Here is a 19,948-nt window from a genome sequence, read left to right as displayed (position 1 = left end):
ATACCAATGTTTATCGCAAGCTCTAAAAGAATAACCGTGATATTAAAGGTAACGTATGCAGCAATTGAGACCTCGCAGCCAGCTTCCGGTGATTTCTGTATGACGTCGCAGAATGTTGTTTGTACGATTGGCGGCCGCAGAACTAAGACAGTGCCAAGAAACATAACTGGACAGTTCTAGCGGGACCTTGCGTTCTGTTTGATCGTATCACTTGAGTGATAACGTGCGGTTAGCGCACTGATGAAAATTATTTAAGTGCTTGCCTTTATGACGCAACTTTCCCATATTCCGCCAATGTGATGCAAAACTGGAAGTACTTTCCCGTTAAAAACGTCATTTTTGCTTGTAATGAAGTTGAGTGAGTTACCAAAAATCCTTCTTTCAAACACAAGAAAGGTTCTTTTTGTCTTCATGGCCCCTTTAAAATCTATGGTAGTTTGTTTTCGTTTGCGAGATCAGCGTTTTGTGGAGAATGCAAGTGTAGTTCTCTTTTTCCACCGAAACTATTGGAGCTTTGGAGACGTGCGGAGGTTGTCATAACTGTTCAGGGTCCCTAAGACTAAGAAATCTGACCACCGCCGCCCGTGATCGAACTTGCAGTGTTGAGCACTTCTGATAGCCAATAGAAACCGTGTTTTCTTCGACGGGTAATGTTTCGAAGATACTGAACTCCTCCTATGTCGTATATAACAGAACGGGGTTGCTGTTGCAAAGGCGCCGTTTTGTTTTTGGTGGAAACCCTAATGGCTATTGGTGTAGCGGCACGAAGGTTCCGAGGAAAGGTGCTGCGCCTTTGTACGCTCAAAGCGTCAAGTAAGGTGCGGTGCTAATGATGTGCTTCGCACTTTGTCTGACCCTTTGCCAGATTCAAAGGTGTGGCAGATAGGATGCGATGACCATTTGAAGCTATGTGCAAGCAGTACAGCACTCCTTCCCTGCCAGTAGCGACCCCGACGCCAGTTGTAAAGACATTGCATCGGATTTTTAGAATATAAAGTTTTGTCTTGAAAGAAGAGGTCTTTAAAAAATCAAAGCCGTTCCACTCAAAGGGAAAGCTGTTGGAAGGGCAGAGCAGTGATTCGCCATAATGGGCTGCAGCGCCGTTATCCGGTCATTGCTGCCACCCAATGCATTTCGAATTTCCCGCCTTCGCAGTGCTCGCGCGAACCCGTGCTTGAAACTGCGCCAGCGGGAGTGTGTTATTTTTGTGCTTGCTTTTCGAGCGCCATTATTTTCTTACGAGTTTGAAGCCTTTCTGCGTCATTTCGAACGCGTCATTCTTTTCTTGCGTGGATGGAGCCTCTCTGCGTCATTTAGAATGCGCCATTTTTTTCTTGTCCGGCCGCTTTTTTCGCTTACCATCATAAACACCAACTCAATGAGCGTTCCTACATAAATGAACGGGAAGGCATGCCGGTTATATACACAAATTTTTCCTGAAATGTACCCGAAGTTTTTGTGCTAAACAACTGGGAGATGTATGACAAGCGCCAGGGGTTCACGGGGTTCGAACGGTTATGACTATTTAAACCGCGTGGTTTTTCGAAGCCTCAGCGTGACTCTCTGACGCCCGTACCGAAGGCTCTACTTGGGTCCGTTATCTCGCTTCGCTGCCTGATTCCGGCAGTCGCATCGACCGTTAGCGAGCTACGACGACAAGGCGAGGCTTTAAGTGCACGTCATACTGATAGCCGAGGTAATACAAATGAGTATGGCATCACTGAAATGTTTTATAAATGTCTCGCAAGCAAAGTGACGAATGCAAATATTGAGCAACTATTCTGTTGATAGGAATAGAAATTTCAACGAAGCAACAATGTGCTGAGCTGCTCGTTTTATAACCCCTCGTCATTCTTTTGTACTACGTATGCCGCGTCGCACCGGCCGGTGGTGTGCACGCGATCGGCAGTGGGCAGTGCACGTATTCTTGGCATGAGCTTGAACTGTTCGCGTTTAAGATGGTCACGTGGTTTTCTCCGGGAATAGTAATAGGGAGGCACCCTCTTTGATCTTGAGCGGTTTCTGGGCGGCTGCCTCACTTACAATCTCTTCATGTCTGCTGTGTTACTTTTTTCTAAACTTAAACAACGCTAACATAACCTAAAAACGCACAAAAAGCAATGTTGACTGGGAAAAACCGACCCAAATAATAATAGGATTTGCCGGGGTACTACTAATCATGCATTGAAAGTTTAAAGCCGTTAATTCTGCGTTAAGGTGCCATGTTTATTTGAGATGCAGCGAGTATTTTACGTCGCAAAATAACGTTTATAACTACTTTGTAGACAGAAAAGTCAAGCAGAATAACTGCGTCCGATATACATATGAAATTCGACAGCGAAGTCGCCTATTTCTATCTAGCAATAAGGCATGTGTTGGGCTAGTTGGTCGATCATACTTAAAGGGATGTATAGGGCTAAAAAAGACGAAGGACAGAACGGACGCACAAAAAAGCGCTAACTTTCAACTACTGGTTTATTAAAGGCAGCACTTATTTCTAACAGTGGAGTACACAAAAACAACCAAACTAAGACATAAACGAAAAACAAGGAAAAATAAATCTCATATCTCACTACACATTGTTATCGCCCCCTTCTCGAGCCACGGGCTCCCAGATAAGCAATCTCTTTTCGTGATACAGCAATTGATGCTTGACTATAGTACATCTTTCCCCGGCTTTGAAAATTTTCAGCGCTTCCACTGTTTATCTAGTCGTGTGATTATTGCTTTTCAACAATATCTTGTTGTTTGAAAACAAAGGCACGCATCCACAATCACTATAGTGCTGCTCAATGTGACCCTGCGTCTGCCACACGTTGTAGTTTTGCTCCCTCAATGTGCTGCTAATGGGTCGACTACATTGACTTACGTTTACTTGTCACACCGAGTCGGAAATGAGCACACCACACCTTCTGCGCACGGTAAAAACTGGTTTTCGTGGTGTATTGAGCATCTTTTCTGTTTTGGAGCACGCATCATTTGCTTTATCGCCAAAAGAGATTGCTTATTTGGAAGCCCGTGGCTCGAGAAGGGGGCGATAACAATGTGTAGTGGGATATCAAATTTGTTTTTCTTTGTTTTTGGTTTGTGTCGCTGAGTTTGCTTGTTTTTATGTACTTCCTTATTTATAAGTTCCTTCTTCTCTAACCCGTAGTTTAAAGTTAACCCTTTGTCCTTGCCCATCTTTTTTTGCGCTTCATCCCTTTAACTTCTATCTAGCAGGAATTCTTGGTGATAAAAATCCGCGTAAAATACACAAAAACAAAAAGAAGAGCGACAACACAGAGCTAAGCACTCAAGATGAAAGGAGTGCATCGCTCTCTTCTCGTCTGTGGTGGGAATACAACCAACCAACTCTCTACCACATCGCTTATATGAGCTCATGTTACAGACTCGAATCAGTTTCAGCGATGTTATTTGTTTTGCTTTTGCTATGAAGCCAGACATATTGCGAAAACGGGAGAAGGCACTGATGCATCCTAATTTATTCTGGGTAATTTATGACGATGACCCCGAGGTATCGCACGTGGAACTGAAGCCGTTATTTAGGGTTGGGGAAACTTGAGTATTGTTCGTGGGTAAACCACAATGAAGAGCCTAATTTGACCTCGGCTTCGATGGGTGCGAGGTGTTAAAGTTGCCCAAGGCATTCAATTTTACGAAATGTCGAGGCTTGTGCTATCATTGGCGACGCCTGGGTAGTGCCATTGTCGCACGAGGTTTTATTCAGTAAAGCACTTCTTGGATGAAAAACCAGCGGTGAACACAGGACAAAGAAGAAAACGGCGGGACAACCTGGCAGCCTAGAAATACCTTCCGGCAACAGCACTGCCATGCGTTAATAGGCATGCGTTGCATGAACGATATGTTAACACGCAACGACAGCGTTTAGAAATTGCTTGATTGATTGTAGGGTTTAACGCGCCGACGCAACGCAGTCGATGAGGCGCGCCGTAGTGAAGGGCTCCGCATTAATTTTGACCGCGTGGGGATCTTTAACCTGCGCCGAAATCTCGCAAACACAGGCGTTTTTGCTTTTCGCCTCCATCAGAAAAGCGGCCGCCGCGGCCGGGAGTCGAACCCGCGCCTTCGTTCTCAGCAGCGCAACGCCTTAGCCACTGAGACACCGCGGCGGGTAGCGTTTAAAAAGCTCATCTTTTTGCTTAACATGAGCACTGACGTGTCACTGACGCAATTGTTTCCCCCCTTTCTTTATATTAAAAGCCTCCAAAATTTCCCTTTGGGTTTTAGTACTTCCCCCGCCTAATATGCTAGCGTTGTCAAAAGCAGGGGCGCACCCGCGCTGCCTGCAATGCCTCGGCCGATGAGCACCGTCACTCATGGAAAGGGAAGCCTTGTGCATTCTGAGGCGATCATTAATACAATGGCCCGTTTGGTCGATGGAAGATTTGCCACACGGGAATAAGGGGATGTGATAAATCACGCGTGTAGCGCAAGGCACAAATTTCGATTAGTACCACACGTAACCCTTTTTCGCGTATGCCGGTTGATGCGACTGCACAGACCACCCAACTTTCGCGGTGCCGAGAGAACCAAGCGTATGCCCTGTTTATTCGCCACTGTCTTGATGTTGCGCGAAAGTTTATGAACATAAGGTATAACATCAAAACTAGCCTTGCGGTACACGTGTGATTTGTCACATCCCCTTATCCCCGTGTGGCAAAGCTTACATCAACCAAATGAGCCACTGTATTAACGATCGCCTCAGGGAGCACAAAGCTTCCCTTTCCACGAGGGACGATGCTCATCTGCCGAGGCATTGCAGGCAGTGCGGGGGCACCCCTGCTTTTGACAATGTTAGCATATTAAGCGGGGGAAGTACTGAAACACAAAGTGAAATAATGGAGCCATTCTATATAAAGAAAGGGGGAAACAATTGCGTCAGTGACACGTCAGTGGACCTGTTTGACAAAGAGACGAGCTTTTTAAACGCGGTGGTTGCTTGTTACGATACCGTTCATGCGACGCACGCCTATTACCGCGTGCGGAATGCTGTTGCCGCGAGGTATTTGTAGGCGTTCAAGTGCCTTGTTCGCTCAATTGTTAGTGCAGGCTTGTCCCGTCGTTTTCTTCTTTGTATTGTGTTCACCGTTGCTTTTCATCCTATAAAACATGTGCCAACTAGCCCAGTCCAGTGCCTTGGTATCACAATGCTTATGGTGCAATCGTGCAGTTATTTGAGCTTTGCCGGACCTGCCTCGGCGGCTCAGTGGCTAAGACGTTGTGCTGCAGAGCCCAAGGGAGCTGGTTCGATTTCTGCCGCGGTGGCTGCTTTACTGATGCAGGCAAAAAAGGTAAAATCCCTTGTGTGCACATTTCCGCGCACGTTAAAGATATCGCAGCTGGTCAGCACTAACCCGGACTCCTCCACTACGGCGTGCCTTATTGCCCTGGTGTAGCTTCGGCACGTTAAACCGCATAACCAACCGATTAACGTTTGCGGTTTGGACGTCGCAACCGCCCACCAGCAGGTGTGAATGGGGTTTGTGATACGCATGCACTATAGGTACGTGTAACTTGTCGCGGAAGTCCCTGATGGTGAAGCAAGCTTACTGTACAATTCCTGATTTTTTAGTATAATAACTCTTACCAAGAGCGCAATTGGCAATCGCAGTATAGTACTTTGTTTACCACAGTCCTGAAGTTCTGAAAGGCCATTTGTAAATGTTGGAGTCTCCCAATATAAGTTACAGCTTTTGAAGATTGCGGTTCAGTGGAAACAAAAACTCACCTCCACAAGAGTAGTCAAACGATAGCTGACATCGGGAATCGCATCTTGTATATGTTTACACAAGTTTACAAGTACAAAATTGTCCTTAACCCTGTGGAATTCACTAACACCTGTGGTTTCAGCACGTGTTAAAAACTTGATTTGCATTTCATTTCACAGTACTTAATGTTTCCCGCCATCATGGAGTGACACATGCTCACAAAACAAGTTGAACTTGCCTGGAACGACACTGGCAATGCAGCATTTTCTCCGATTGTTGTGAACTTCGACATTCTCTGTGAAGGAAAATAATTGTAGCCATTATGATCAGCATTACACCATTAAAGGTCGTAAACTGTTGCATTGCCGACATCGGTGTTAGAGCACCGTTTCAAATTCACAGAGCTATGTTGTTGTGTAATACGAATAACTCCAAACATATTTTTATTTCACTGCATCCTCCTCTCGTTCACATTTTTTTGTGTTTACTACACACGCAGAGCAGCAGTACAACTGCACGAACCGTTAGTTTCAATGCTGCAAAGTAGAGACTTTGGTGAAAGTGTTTCCCTGAAAACGCAATGCAGTGCTGCGAAAGCCCTACCTTCGGCGGCTGTGTAAACCGAAAATAGCTAGAATGCCAGCAATGCTGGGTTCCCATGTTTCACAGCAAATTGGTTCCCCACGGAAAAGCATGAGCGCACGGTAGTATTATGCTACCGGGGAACGCACATGAAGCCGCTCGTGCACCTGTTGTGGCGAAAAGAGGGAGTGCATCATATGATCTATGTTCTAGTGTAATACATTGGTTTGTTCCTACTCGATCCTACAAACAGTGTGTCTTAGCGTGTAAATTTTTAAAGCGAAGCTTTTCCTTTCCTCCCAGCTCTTCGGGCGCTGCCGCTGCTGCTGTGGCCTTCCACGCGGTGCAAGGTTTCCTCACTACCTGATGGCGCTCGCCTCCCGGAAAGCAAGGCCGGAAGCGTTGCCGAAGCGTTTCTAATTTTCGGCGTGTTTCACGTGATCTGGGTTAGGAGCTGGCATCTTAACAGCGCGATGGCCAACAGAAGCTAATTCTCTTTTACATTGGCATCTGGTGCAGACTGCCAATGCGTGCAAGGTGGAAGACGTGAAGCCAGGACTCGTGGCGGCCAGGAAAGACGACGAGTGTCGCTCGCAGTATAAGCCCAGGAGCGGCAGCCTGCAGAACTCACGAAGATGGCACGCCTAATACACAGGGGCCATTTCGAGATGGCCGAGTAAATTGTCAACGGCAGGGTGCGAATGGACCACATCATGAGGACGCTTCCGCACGACATTTTGGACGACGCGGCAATCTACGTCTACATTAAAGGCGTGCAAGTGAGAAAGTCAGCGTACAAGTGAAGTCAGCGCGTTTTTTTCCAAACCTCACCCTTCTAATCAATAAATCATTACACCTTGAATATTTATTGCCATTTCAAAAATGTTGTGCAAAGGTCCATTCAACGTGAATCATTCACTTCAATGTGGAAAGAGGGTTTCTTATTCAGTGCGTGATTACCTTGAGACAAGTATATCAGCCGTGATGATGAGAACCTATGTCGTTTTAACTCATTAGTTCAAATCTTTTAGCTACAGGTTGCAGGGGAGCAAGGGTTCCTTGAAGCATTTGTTGCGCCATTTCGGAAACAACGGAACTATATTTTTAAATCAACATAGCTGTCGCAGACAAGGCCCTTGGATAATTTTCTACTTAGGAGTAAAGTTAACCGAGGAGTGCATCAGCTCTGTTGGATCAGTAAGTAATTCATAGGTAATTTCTGGCGTTTACAAAGACATTCGACAAGGTGCCGCATGACAAAAATAATTACAGAACTTAAAAATATTCACTCTCCGAATATTTTTGTTTAGTGGGTAGCAGCCTACCTATGAACGCCAACAACTTGTAAAAATTTACAGAAAAACATTGGTGTCTTCCCATTACCTCGGGGGACGCCCCAGGGTACAGTATTGGGTCTGTTGCTTTTTTGTTGGATAATAACGATATAGTAACTTTAATTGACCCTAATGTTCAGTTTGAATTGTTTGTGGACAACTGTATATTGTTTCGTGAAGTCACTGTTATTTATGATTTGAAAGAAGTGAACAATACTAATAATGTGCTTAAATGGTGTTTAAAAGGGGGAATGGATTTCAACTTAGGAAAAAATGAATATCTTTGTGTTATACGAAATAAAAACCCCAGCGAACACATCCACAAACCAGCATCGGCTTCACTTAGGTTGACAGCTATAAATACTAAGGAGTTACACTCAAACAACTTAACATGAAACTTGCGCATAGATAATACTTGTTCCTGTGCCCTCCAGAAATTATGTTTTTTGAGATACAAAATGCGGAATCCCAACTTCGTCCTTCATTAGGACGAAGTTGGAATGTGCAAGTGTCCTGTCGGAAGCCCAGAGTGAACAAAACATTAGAAAACTTGAGAGAAGTCATCGCGAGGCTATTAGGTTTATCCTTAAGTTTTTACAGACACACTCCCCTTCTGACCTATTGCTAGTTCATAATATTTCTTCGTTTGAGGGACAAAGAAAGAAGTCCCGGATTGATCTTTGTCCCTGTTAAGTATACGCAAACTTGCCCTGAATCAAACCCCATTTCTTACCCCCTTAATTACAAGAGCCCCTTTGCGAGCACGACATATTCAAATTTTCGTTTTTCCCGCGCACTATTTCAGACTGGAACCAAATACCTGAATGACATCCTTCCGATACTGAATAACTCTGAATTGTTTGTTTCGTATGTGTTAAGTCATTTGCATTGTACCCTGCCCTCCTGCTTGAGCCGTATTGTGTTACGGAGCCTGTAATACATAAATAAATAATTAAATGTTGTTGCTGAAGAAAAAAAGCTGGGTTATACGAGCCTCTTTTGCGCATACCTTGAAAAGTCATCGTTGGCTTTTCAAAGTGTCTTGCTAACGCATTTGTATACTGTGTAATGCGGAAGGTACCTTGTCAGGTTTCTTGTACTGGTTAGCAAAACATTTCGCCGTAGATTCGAAATTCGATGTCGTATTGTCAGTCCAGAAGTACTCGTTCGGCGTGTAGAAATTGGCTGAAAAAAGGCATGAGTACATCGAAACTAATTCAGTTATGTTAGCCGTAATTTGGGAATAGGTGCTCTTACAGTTATCAAACAGTAATGTGCGCAAGTTATTTTTTTCTGGTTATTGATATCAGTTGGCCCAGAAACCCAACTACTGCTTTTAAATCAATTTTAAATTTGCAACTAATTAACAAATATAGTCTGTATACAGGCTATATTTATAAAGCAGACTACTACAACATTCGTTTTATGCTTAACGCACCACTTAAAAAATAGTCACAGTGTTTCACTTTGACGTTTGCAAGTCAGAGGGACCCTGGATAGAAACAGAATTTCCTTTAGATTGATACGTAACCTCAGCGAGAACCCAAATATATACTAGTCATATGCGAACTTGTGTAAAAGAGCCCCCTTTGGCTCTTCCCCGAAACTCATGCTGTAAGTGGTTAAAAACACGTGACAGATATTTTAACAATACCCTCCACAGGTTTATAGAAGCCTAAACGGAAGTATTTGCAGTGTTATACTTGAACGTCGACAAATAAAAAAATTGGCCGCGTATCTGCTCCTTTCGTTGCAAATGTTGCAAGACAATAGCCGACTGCCGCCCCCGGCAAGTAAATGCATCCCTTCTATTTCCCCCTCACCTCATGCTGTTCCCTCTCCCGTCTCATTCCTTCCAAGGTAACATGCTAGAGGTTTGCTCAAGTCAATATTAATTTACCGCGTTCCACTTCTCAAAATCGAGTGCCTCGATGCCAGCTCTGCCGTATAGCGGAGACCCCCGCGAACCCAGGCATCCGACTACAACGTTTATAGAATCACATTGCTCTACTCCAGGAGCGTTCCAAGCGGAACGCGGAACCTATCTAGTGGAACCTTTCGATGCTGTTGCCGTTTGATCTTATGAATTCAGCAAGGTGGTGCGGGTAACAGCAGGCGACGGTTTTCTGCAGTTGATGTAGTAATTTATTTGCTGACGCAAAGTCAAGCATCCGTAAAGTTTTAAATAAAGGAACACTGCAAATATTACTCATGTATTGATTTTCTGTCTTATATTTACGTAAACGTTTGTTATTGTCCAACAATGTTGACAAGTATAAACATTCACAGCGGACTTAGACGCTTAGATTTGGCTGTGAGCATATAAGACTATTGCGCAGCACCTGTTTCACTTTGGCCTTCTGGCTGAATCGCGTGACAGACAGACAGACTGACAGACAAACATACAGACGACAATTTGCCGTTCGAGTGCCCCACGAAAGACCATCGTGTTTGAAAATGTAGAGTCATTGTGACGGGACACCATGGCCGTATATCAAGTGGCGACCAAAACGCCAAGTTCGTTTCGGTTCCGGTGCAATACCCGGTTAATTTCCCGGCCAGATAATTGTGCCACCTTTAATTGGACCGTACTGTGTGCATGGCCTCTATTAATATGGTCGTCTGCGTGCGTTCGCTGCGCTTTTTTAGAAATACAGGACGCCTATTTTTGCTGAAATGGTTTCCGCACCAAACAGCTGTATGGGCGTGCCTTCGCGGTATTTATTGTGTTGAAGGCTCGGCTGCCGGGAACACCGGTAGAGACAATAATCACAATAACCACGTCGGAGGGAGACGGTAACGTTAGTAAGTGAATTATCACGCCAACGGTTCGTTTTCAGGCCCAGAATTATTTATGCGTGAAGGCCCAATGAACACGAATGTGCTTTGTACGCTGCTAGAAGGACTACTAAAGTGGACCCTGCATCAAAACCTGGCGACATGAACGGTTGTAATATTAGCCTAATTCATTCAGTGAATACTTTACTTCCAGCGTAGGAAACGTGTACTCTGCGTAGATAGGTTCAGATGGAGCGCGGCATTGTCAAACGTACAAGCTGCGCGTGATGGAGCTGGTGCGCACCACGCTGGTTCGGCGTAGGCGGGGCAGCTATAGCCTTAACGCGGGGCTTACAATTGACCATAGGATTTTATTCAAGAAAGCTTCAATACTGACCACAAATATTTATAAATGAACCTTTTACTTAGTGGTCCGGAGCAGCTAAGGACGTGGTATTTTGGGAAAGCACAACTCATTCGGCCGGTACTGACGAGACCGCTTGGTACTGGGTAGCGTTGCATTCGCTTACGTCTATACCGCTATACAACACCGCTTTGTCACTTGATTCCGGTTTATCGCGACGCAAACAGCAGCAAGTTGTTTGCGTCGTCGAGTTGCTGTGAGGCAAGTAAGGAAGAAATGCGCTGTTTGATGGGCGATTTCTGAATGATTTGCCGCTTTTAGTACAGCGTGAAAACAGCGTTGAACACAACGAGAACTAGTAGAAACACGGTTCTAAATAATCTCATCAAATCGATAGTGTTTGCCTATTCTGATGATATCCAAATAATAGTTTGCTGGGTTCCTGGACTCAGTGACTGTTCCTGGACCCAGTGAGTATACGGGGAATAAAAGTCTCTTTAAGTTGGCTGGCCAGGCCGAACTCCGAAGTGGCACAGACATATCGCAGGTCCCATACCAGAACATTAAGCTACTACGAAGAAAACTCCGGCAACAATGAAAAAAGGTCATCATCATCATCATGATCAGCCTATCTACGCCCACTGCAGGGCAAAGACATCTCCCATTAATCTCCAATTATCCTGGTCCTGCGCTAACTGCGCCAATCTATCCCCTTAAACTTCTTGATCTCATCTGCCCATCTAACTTTCTGCCGCCCCCTGCAACGCCTGCCTTCTCTAGGGATCCACTCTGTTACCCTTAATGACAAACGGTTATCTAACTTATCTTGCCTTCGCATAACATGCCCTGCCCACGTCCATTTCTTCTTAATCTCTACTATTATGTCCTTAACACGTGTTTGTTCCCTGACCCACTCCTCTCTATTCTTGTCCCTTAATGTTACACCTATTATCTTCCGTTCCATTTTCCGCTGAGTCGTTGTCAAGTTAAGTTGAACTCTCTTAGTGAGCCCCCAAGTTTCTGCCCCGTAGGTGAGTACCGGTAAGATGCATCTGTCATTCACTTTCTTCTTCAGAGACAATGGTAGGCTTCCATTCATTATCTGAGAATGTCTGCCGTGTGCACACCACCCCATTTTTATTCTTCTAATTATCTCTGCCCCATGGTTGGGATCCGGGGTCACGGGGAAAACAGGTATGGGATGAACAAATCTTTAACAAATTACATTTAATAAAATAACTGTCGGATCGATATGCTACAGGAAAACGAAACAGATTTACTGAAATATTAGTGTGCAGACCGAGAATTGGCCCCACGTATGGTACTCACTCTTACCTATTAAAAGGCACCGAACCCCCACTATGCAACAGATGTGGAGGACGGCTCTCAGTTCTCCATATCTTAATTGAATGTTCAGGATTTGAAGATGCTCGACGCTGCCACTTTCCCGGGATTCCTAGATATGCCATACCCCTACACGCTTCGCTATTTTTAGCAGGTGAACCTATGTTTTCCACGAATCGCCTTTTAACTTACATTCAAGATATCGTATTTTCAAAACTTATTACCTACCGCGCATAATTACGACATTGTATACCCCACGATATTTACATTTTTTGACAACTATTTAGACTGGGGGCCTTTTACACCACATACCAACGATTTTTTAGCCTCCTCACATCCTTTCACATTGTATTTTACTGACTGAAAGACCGCTCTCTCTCACATCGCGCTCTTTGGCCTCGATGCCCTTGTGCCATAAACACATACATACATACATACATACATACATACATACATACATACATACATACATACATACATACATACATACATACATACATACATACATACATACATACATACAACTCGCGCCGCTATGGGGGAACAACCACTATCCGCCAAACGTGCCTTCCCGAGCATCACTCCTGTGTGGATGCAGAATAAAAACTCCTTTGATTTCGTGGCTTCAGGAAGTCTTAGAGATTTCAAACAACGTCAGGTGTAAGGGGTTGTCGGTGGAGTGGGTGCCGCTGAACCTTTTCCGTGAGGTCCCCATGGAGTTTCCTAAGTTGGCTGCTAGTGGATATTCCCAAGAAAAGTTGTGAAGCAGAGCTCGGGCTAGTTCAGTATTTTTCGCGACTGGATGCGCGTGCGCTGTAGCACAGAGGCCCTGCGGTGCCGAGCCATGGTGCGGGATGTATGACACTGAGGCGGCGCGTAACTGCCTGAAGGAACGAATCACGTCGATTTAGAAAGTGCCGCAGGCGCTAAACGGGCAGCTTGAACTCCATGTTGAGTAGTCTGAACGGGCCTTCTTTGAGGTTGAAATGATATTTAGCGCATGAATTCCTACCCAGGGTGCCAGGGTAAGACCGCCCAGGACCAGTGCAGCTTATTTAGCGAACTTGGCCTGATACCAGTGACTTGTGCAAGTGGACGGTAACTCAGGCACTGTTCTATATTGACATGGTGCTGTTCACAACAGGTACGATAACTATGCACCGATTGCGCTCACCAAAATATAAATGGCTGCTGATAGATGTCGCATTTTCTTTCGTCAGTTTCTGACGAATTGTGTTCACTGTAACAGTATCGATACGACGAGAGGAGCACTTGCTAGTCATATGTAATGTACGTATTGATAGGTCACTATATCCAGGGAACCGCGTCAGAGAAGAGGGCAAGTTTCATATTGACGGCTGGTTTGGGCACGGCTGCTTTCACTGATTTTTGGTCTCTCTGGCAGGGGAGAGAGAGAGAGAGAATAACCTTTATTTCGTTCCAGCATGCGGGATTCCCACCGGCCGCGCAGGGCGCGGGGTTCACCCTATCTAGCAACCACCTTTACCTCGGTGGCACCCGGGCCTAGACCTCGGGGCTAGGTTGCCGGCCTCCTATTGCTACTCGGAGTGTCCCCCTTTCGCTTTTGGAGGGCCAGCGCAGCCTCGAGCTGCCGGACGGCCCGTAATTGTTCTTCGGGATGCCCCGACCCCACACAGTGTTTCACAGGCGGCGGCAGCACGCTGTCCGTCGCCCCCCTTTTGCCACACCCCCACAGCACATGGGCCAGCGTGGCCCTGTCCAGGTTGCACAGGCTACACGTGTCGTTTTCATAGAGTTCCGGACACATGTGTTTTGCCAACGCGGGGGTGAGAACGTTTTCAGTTTGTAGCTGCCTGAGTAGTACCCCCTCCCGCCGAGTGAGATCTCGGTGTGGTGGGGGGAATACCCGGCGGCGTTCGCGATACCATTCGAGGATATCCCTGTAGCTGGTGAGTTGCTGGTTTTCACTGGGCAGGAGATGTGGTCGACTCGTCGGGACAAAGATTGGGCTGCCCGAGACGGCTCGCGTGCCCTCGATAACAGTGGCTGCGGCGAGCCAGCGAAAAACTGGGACAGGATGGGGGTGACTCCGCACACTCCGCTAAGGATCTTACGTGGTGGCAGCACAACTGAGACGAATTATGAGACAGTAAAGCAATGTATTTAGATGATGTCTCCCATTGAAGCGCCCCACAAACCATGAGCACCGCGCAGGTCATCAGCGCAACATCTTTGCCTACCTGTACCTCTAGCTGCACCTCGAGCCTGAGAATTCCCGGCGTCGTCATCTTTTAGCTGCTGCCTAGCACGTGTCTAAGAGCTCTGCGTGTACTGTGCAATGGGCTGCGTATAACGTGCCTACTACGTATCTAGTACATGTTCTATGTGCTTCGTATGAAGTACATAGTATGTACTGCGTACATAGTAGTGCATGAAATATGTACTACGTTTCCATTCTTTGTACTCTGCACCTGAGACACTGTAACAGTATACAAGGGGTTCTCCTCTAGACGTTGAACCGACTGTAAAGAGTCGTAAGGTCAGCTTATTGGGCCAGTGTCATAAACAGATCTGATCGCAACATATTTGAGTGTTCCGAATTATCGCCTTACAGGCGAATATCAAAACCTGCTAATTCTAGTTTATTGTCTCTAAACACATAATCACTAGCTCATTATGCATATCTATACGCCTTTCGGGGTGTACTCCTTTACCTCATTACAACGTGCCAACTCACTTGCAAATGCAGCTCTGAGAAAACAGCCGACGAGTGGAGGACCGATTCGGGGGACGTGGAACATTCTGCACCAAACACACACATATCAACACGCTATTCTTGCGCTGTAAAGCATAAAACGCAAGATTGGTATTTGACTATATGCTCTGGGCAGCGTGTTACCAAACACTTTGTTGCACAACGCCAGCCACGTGATATGTGATGTCACTATGCGCGATGCATAACATCAACCAAACGTGGTCATAGGCTGCGAGCCGAACCTAAAGCAACGTAAATAAATTCCAAGTAACCATGCCTCGTACAGCTGGTCTTAGAAAACGTTTTTTCACTAAAAATAAATTATGCGTAGACCCGCTGGGGCTCGAACCACGGCCGTCAACGTCAGTACCCAAAATTCACAGGTGCAGATGTTCAATACAATACCGCGCGAGGTGACACCACAAGTCACGAGGGGGGGGGGGATGCTGTGCAGCGAAGCTTTTTTAAGCATGCCTCCGGCAAGCCACATGAGTGAAGAGTACGCAAGAGTTTCAAAGCGAACACCACGGAGTCATGTGTCTTGCTAATAGCGTTCTCTGGGCACTTATTGCGGTTTCGAATACTAATCTTGCGTGATGTCGTCCTAAACTCCTGTCACAGCCGCACACAAAAACGTCATAAAAGCTGCTGCGGACACGCGCGTGCGGGCTCACACTCCGAGTACAGAATTGTTTGCATGTTAGAATCAAGTAGTTCTTATCGGAGGTAAAGTGAGTAACTATATCAAGCTGTAGAATGCTTCGCACTTCCCGATAGTCATCGCAGGTAAATTCTGCGTGTACACTTCGTGATTCTGAGTAAAAAAGCGAACTACAAGCGGTGAAGTTGTGTCCCCCGGAATTTCTAAGAGACGCGTTGCAGACTAAATTTTGATCTTCTCGTTCTTCAGAACAGCTATGAAAACTCAAATCCTACCTGGCATACGAATGGTAAATACGCGTTTTTATGGGTTTTATATTAGCGTACTCTGTTTTTTATTGCGTTGGGGAACTATATGTGCATTAGTTAGCGATATCTTTAGACAAATTGTAAATACACGTTTTCCTGTAAAGATCCCAAATCCGGCCCCGGAGTAGTGCCTACTCGCATTCCAAAGTATTCGCAGAAATCTCGCGGATCAGTCATGTTGGGAATAAGGGGCCTCAGAAGAGCCGCAGAAATCTTCAAACTTTTTGCGCGTGTGCATGCGTGCGTGCCGGGAAATTTCATCGCCTACTTCAAGATTAAATACGTGTCGGTTTGACGACTGAAAGATCAAGAGTTCCGCAGCGGAAATGATGTCACTGAATATCTTCTTAGCTCACAAAAATGACATTTTGAGAAAACACAATGACATAATAAGGGGCAGACACAACAACTCATTTGACAGGATTACGCTGCATCATCCTGTATACTGTGTTGTTTTGTCTGCGTCTTTCAGCTGCATTCATTTCTACAAATAATGGACAATACACACGGTATTCAAAGTAGCGACGGGTAGGGGTCTATACTGAAATGCTAGTAAATTTCATATACAGGAGGCTTCCCCATAATTCTTCATTGCTTGTAGAAGTTTTTTTCAAATAGATCTAAGGAGAAAGCACTGGTGATTGGTAAGGAACAGAACACTGCATGCTCGAATCGCTGTGAACTGACCAGACTGAAGGCTTTCTACTACTTCCTCTGTCAAAGCATCTTATACGAGTTGCGAATTTCGCATTAAAGGCTACAATTTGTTAGAAAAGAGAAGCCGCACTATGTAAACGGCATTTCGCTATTTCAGAGTATTAGTCTGTGGTCGCCACCGCCGTACACACTGTGAATATAGGAAAAAAAACTTCGCCGCTGTTATTGTTTTTTGTGCGACCTGCATCTTTAAAAAACTAAACGGAATATGCCATAAGTTGCATGTAGGCGGCTGTCTTCACTTCCCGGTTCTATGGTGATGGTCAAAGTCAAAGAACAGCTGACAATTAGTAACCAGACCTAACGTATCTGATATCGCCCAAGCCAACGCCAGGCCTTGAATTTTAATTGCCTGGTTCCCCGGCATGGCTGATAAAATAATACGGAGATACATCAACGTTTACGGTTTTTAAATTCACTATTGGTGTTGGTTGCTCGCTGATGTTTTTCTCTGAGATTGGCCAAAGACACCCAAGCACCGACGAAAATCCGCAACTAAACCAAAAGCCTTACTTGTTGCATCCTTTTATTTTTAGGCACCGCGGAGCGCACACATAAACAATAAAGGCACCACGCGGCCAACGTTGGCAGAAAAATTACACCTACCTCTCCTTTACTGACGTTGGCACGCTGAGGTCGAAGAACGCCAAGGGGATGACTGTTTACCAGATGGCATAGAAAGGGAACAGAAGTTTCACATGAAAGCTAAGTCTCCTGAACATAAATATTTCAGGCAACAGCGCCCGTGCTCTGAGAGCGTGCATTACAAGACAGTAGTTTAAGCCCTAGTTCACTCCACTGAGACAGCTAAGTTCTTACCGTCACCAGTGCCGTCCGTGTTAAGTTCTTGGTTGTTAGTCGTAAAGGTGAGCGTCTTGTAGATAAAAGTCCTGATTTCTGAGTTTTGCTGTAGTGGCTTAAGTATTTTTCTACCAGTTAGGCTAACTTGGGAACAATATCAACAGTGCTCAAACCGTTTTTTGGCTCATTTCGAGATTTTCGCACGATCTAAGCGCGAAACGCAGCCTAACGTCATGCGCACATTTTCCCAACCGCGATATACTTATATTTCAACGACGTGCTGTCTGGTACAAGAATTCGGAGCGCCCGTCGGGAAAGGGAACACAAACGCCGGAGGGGAGTTTTCAGAAAGCGCGCCGGAGCGCGGAGAACATTGGGTGGCATAGTGTGAGCGGGGTAAGAAAAGGAAACGCCGGCTCGGGAAAAGGGGCAAATTTCAGTGGCAGCTCTTGTAGAACCTTCTGGACGCGCCTTGTGTACATCGCCAAGTTGGCTGCGAGCTTCATTCCCCATCGCTACGGGTGATGACGCACCAGGCCCTAGTCGCTGGCGCGGAAGACCAAGCATGTAGGCCACCGCGAAAGAGGCTAAAGCAGCTCAAAATTCTGCTCGTCGTAACCGCCGTTGGTAATAGACGGATACAGATGAGCTGCGGCAGTGGCCTGACGAGAACATGAAAACCCAGCAGAATGCTGAGCAGCAGATCAACAAGAGGTCCTTCTAGGTTTGGCCATCATATTCTTAAAAGTTCCAAGCATCGCCCGTAATTTGTAATGACTACGGACGCACCGTACTAGAGTACGGTAACGCAATACTTCAAACGGGCCCCAAGTAGCGCTATTATGACAGCAGCGTTAGGGAAAATCACGATCTGTACAGCTTACTTGCCTCCAACACCCTGCAAACTTTGTCCTGCGATCTCTCTTAAAGCGTGAGTACTAGCCTCCACCCAGTCTTCATGAATGGCCACAGAGCGTTCGCAACGAAAGGCGGTAATTCTCGTGTGAGTAGCCACGAATAACATGCAATTTGTAGTGTGCCGTGAACGCACTTTAGCCGTTCTACTGAGTACAACACGTCCTACAAGCACCGCCGCAGCCAAGTCAGTTCGCAAGCATTTTAATAGAGTTGGCTAATTTGGAGTATGGAAATATTCGCTGGCACTTGTACGGCTTCAGCGGCTTGGCCCTAGTTTTCTCGCCTTTTTCATCGCGCATAACTGACTGTACCGGGTCACACGGCAATGGGCATTGCTGCTGCACTCAGGAGGCCGCATTGCACCACGTTGCATTTATTTTAATCTTCTATAGGTTGAAAAAGAATAAGTAAGTCATCAATTGATGTTTTTGTAGGCGGAAAGAGACAGTAAAAAAAATGTTTGCCCGAGCCGCAGAGATTACCTTGTAGCTATTTGAGTGGAATTTGTGCCGCTTCAATACGCAACGTCTAAGTCCAATTCTATGATTGACAAATGTTATACCTTGCTGTTTAGCTAGTCTGTGGCCTAAATCACCGAAATGGATAATTAGAAGCTTGGTTTGTTAACTGTGCCTAGGGTTGTCATTGATTATAGGCTGCTCAGAATTTAAAGAATTTATGTACCGAGTCATGGTGACGTCTCGCAAACCTGGTACCGTTAGAATAGATAAAGGTTCACGTTGATGCCGTGTTCACATTGCAATACTGCGTAGCAGCGGTATCACATCGGCGGAGCCTGATGTGGATCATTTGATTGTCACCTCGATGACTCGCCGCAGGCGGAACGCGATCAGGAGCACTGTGGGGCTGGGTCGACTAGCATCTATGCCATGGTGAGTTGAAAGTAACTAGAAGCTTTGTACTTGAAAAACGTCCCTCCGTCCTACTTTTAACCCTATCCATGATTTTCTGGTTTCGTTGCAAAATGAAAGGCAGTTCCGAATTCCGCACAGGTCACGTGGTAATCTTTGATGCGGTTTGTAGGTGGAAATCAATATCCAGGATGAGCTGCCGTGTGCAACTATCACGAGCATGCACTCGTTACATACCGCAAACAGTGTGGAAGACGTTTAAGATGCGCTCTCGTCATGGCACTTACGGACGGTATTCCTTTCTGGATCGAAGTGGCAGTCTGCGTCAAACACCGAAAAATCTCGCCTGTGAAGAGACGGGTCATATGAATAAGTATTTGTTCTGCGTTACCGTTATTTTAACGTTGTTGAAGATTCGCGGCAGTTGTTGCGTTCCAGAACTGCACTTGGCCCGCAACAAAAAAGGAATGAAATGTTATAAAAGAAAGCTGCACTTTAATTTGGCCAATATACTGAAACATATATTTGTGTATGTCGAGGCTTTGGACCTTCCTGAAGGAATGTTGCTCCGTCTTTTTTTTACGTGCGCTTGCCATCGACACAATATGGCGACAATTTGAGACGTTTCCCACCATTGTTTATTATTTTATCTGCAAAAGAAACTGCATTTTATGTGCACCAAGGGGCAAATGTGTTTGTATTTTTGTTTTTCCTTTTTTTACCGCTTGACATTTCTTCCTGTTCGCCATGGTATACAGGCTGCTATTACGCACCATAGACCAGTTAAAATCAGTGCCGTC

The 19,948-nt window shown here is 45.6% G+C and overlaps 1 long non-coding RNA gene across 1 annotated transcript; it reads right to left on the bottom strand.

Annotated features, from left to right (window-relative positions):
* Positions 1–8,729: 8,729 nt before the first annotated feature.
* Positions 8,730–19,624, bottom strand: LOC144167366 (uncharacterized). Its single transcript, XR_013321968.1, has 4 exons — positions 19,436–19,624; positions 17,164–17,215; positions 14,854–14,918; positions 8,730–8,833 (listed from the first exon to the last, which is right to left on the bottom strand). It is a non-coding gene; the product is annotated as an uncharacterized LOC144167366 (long non-coding RNA).
* Between the last annotated feature and the right edge of the window lie 324 nt (positions 19,625–19,948).

Source organism: Haemaphysalis longicornis, unplaced genomic scaffold (genome assembly GCF_048455015.1).
Source record: "Haemaphysalis longicornis isolate Haplotype H1 unplaced genomic scaffold, Haemaphysalis longicornis Haplotype H1 scaffold_2, whole genome shotgun sequence".
Lineage (NCBI taxonomy): Eukaryota > Metazoa > Arthropoda > Arachnida > Ixodida > Ixodidae > Haemaphysalis > Haemaphysalis longicornis.
This window is presented reverse-complemented; position numbering and strand designations above follow the sequence as displayed.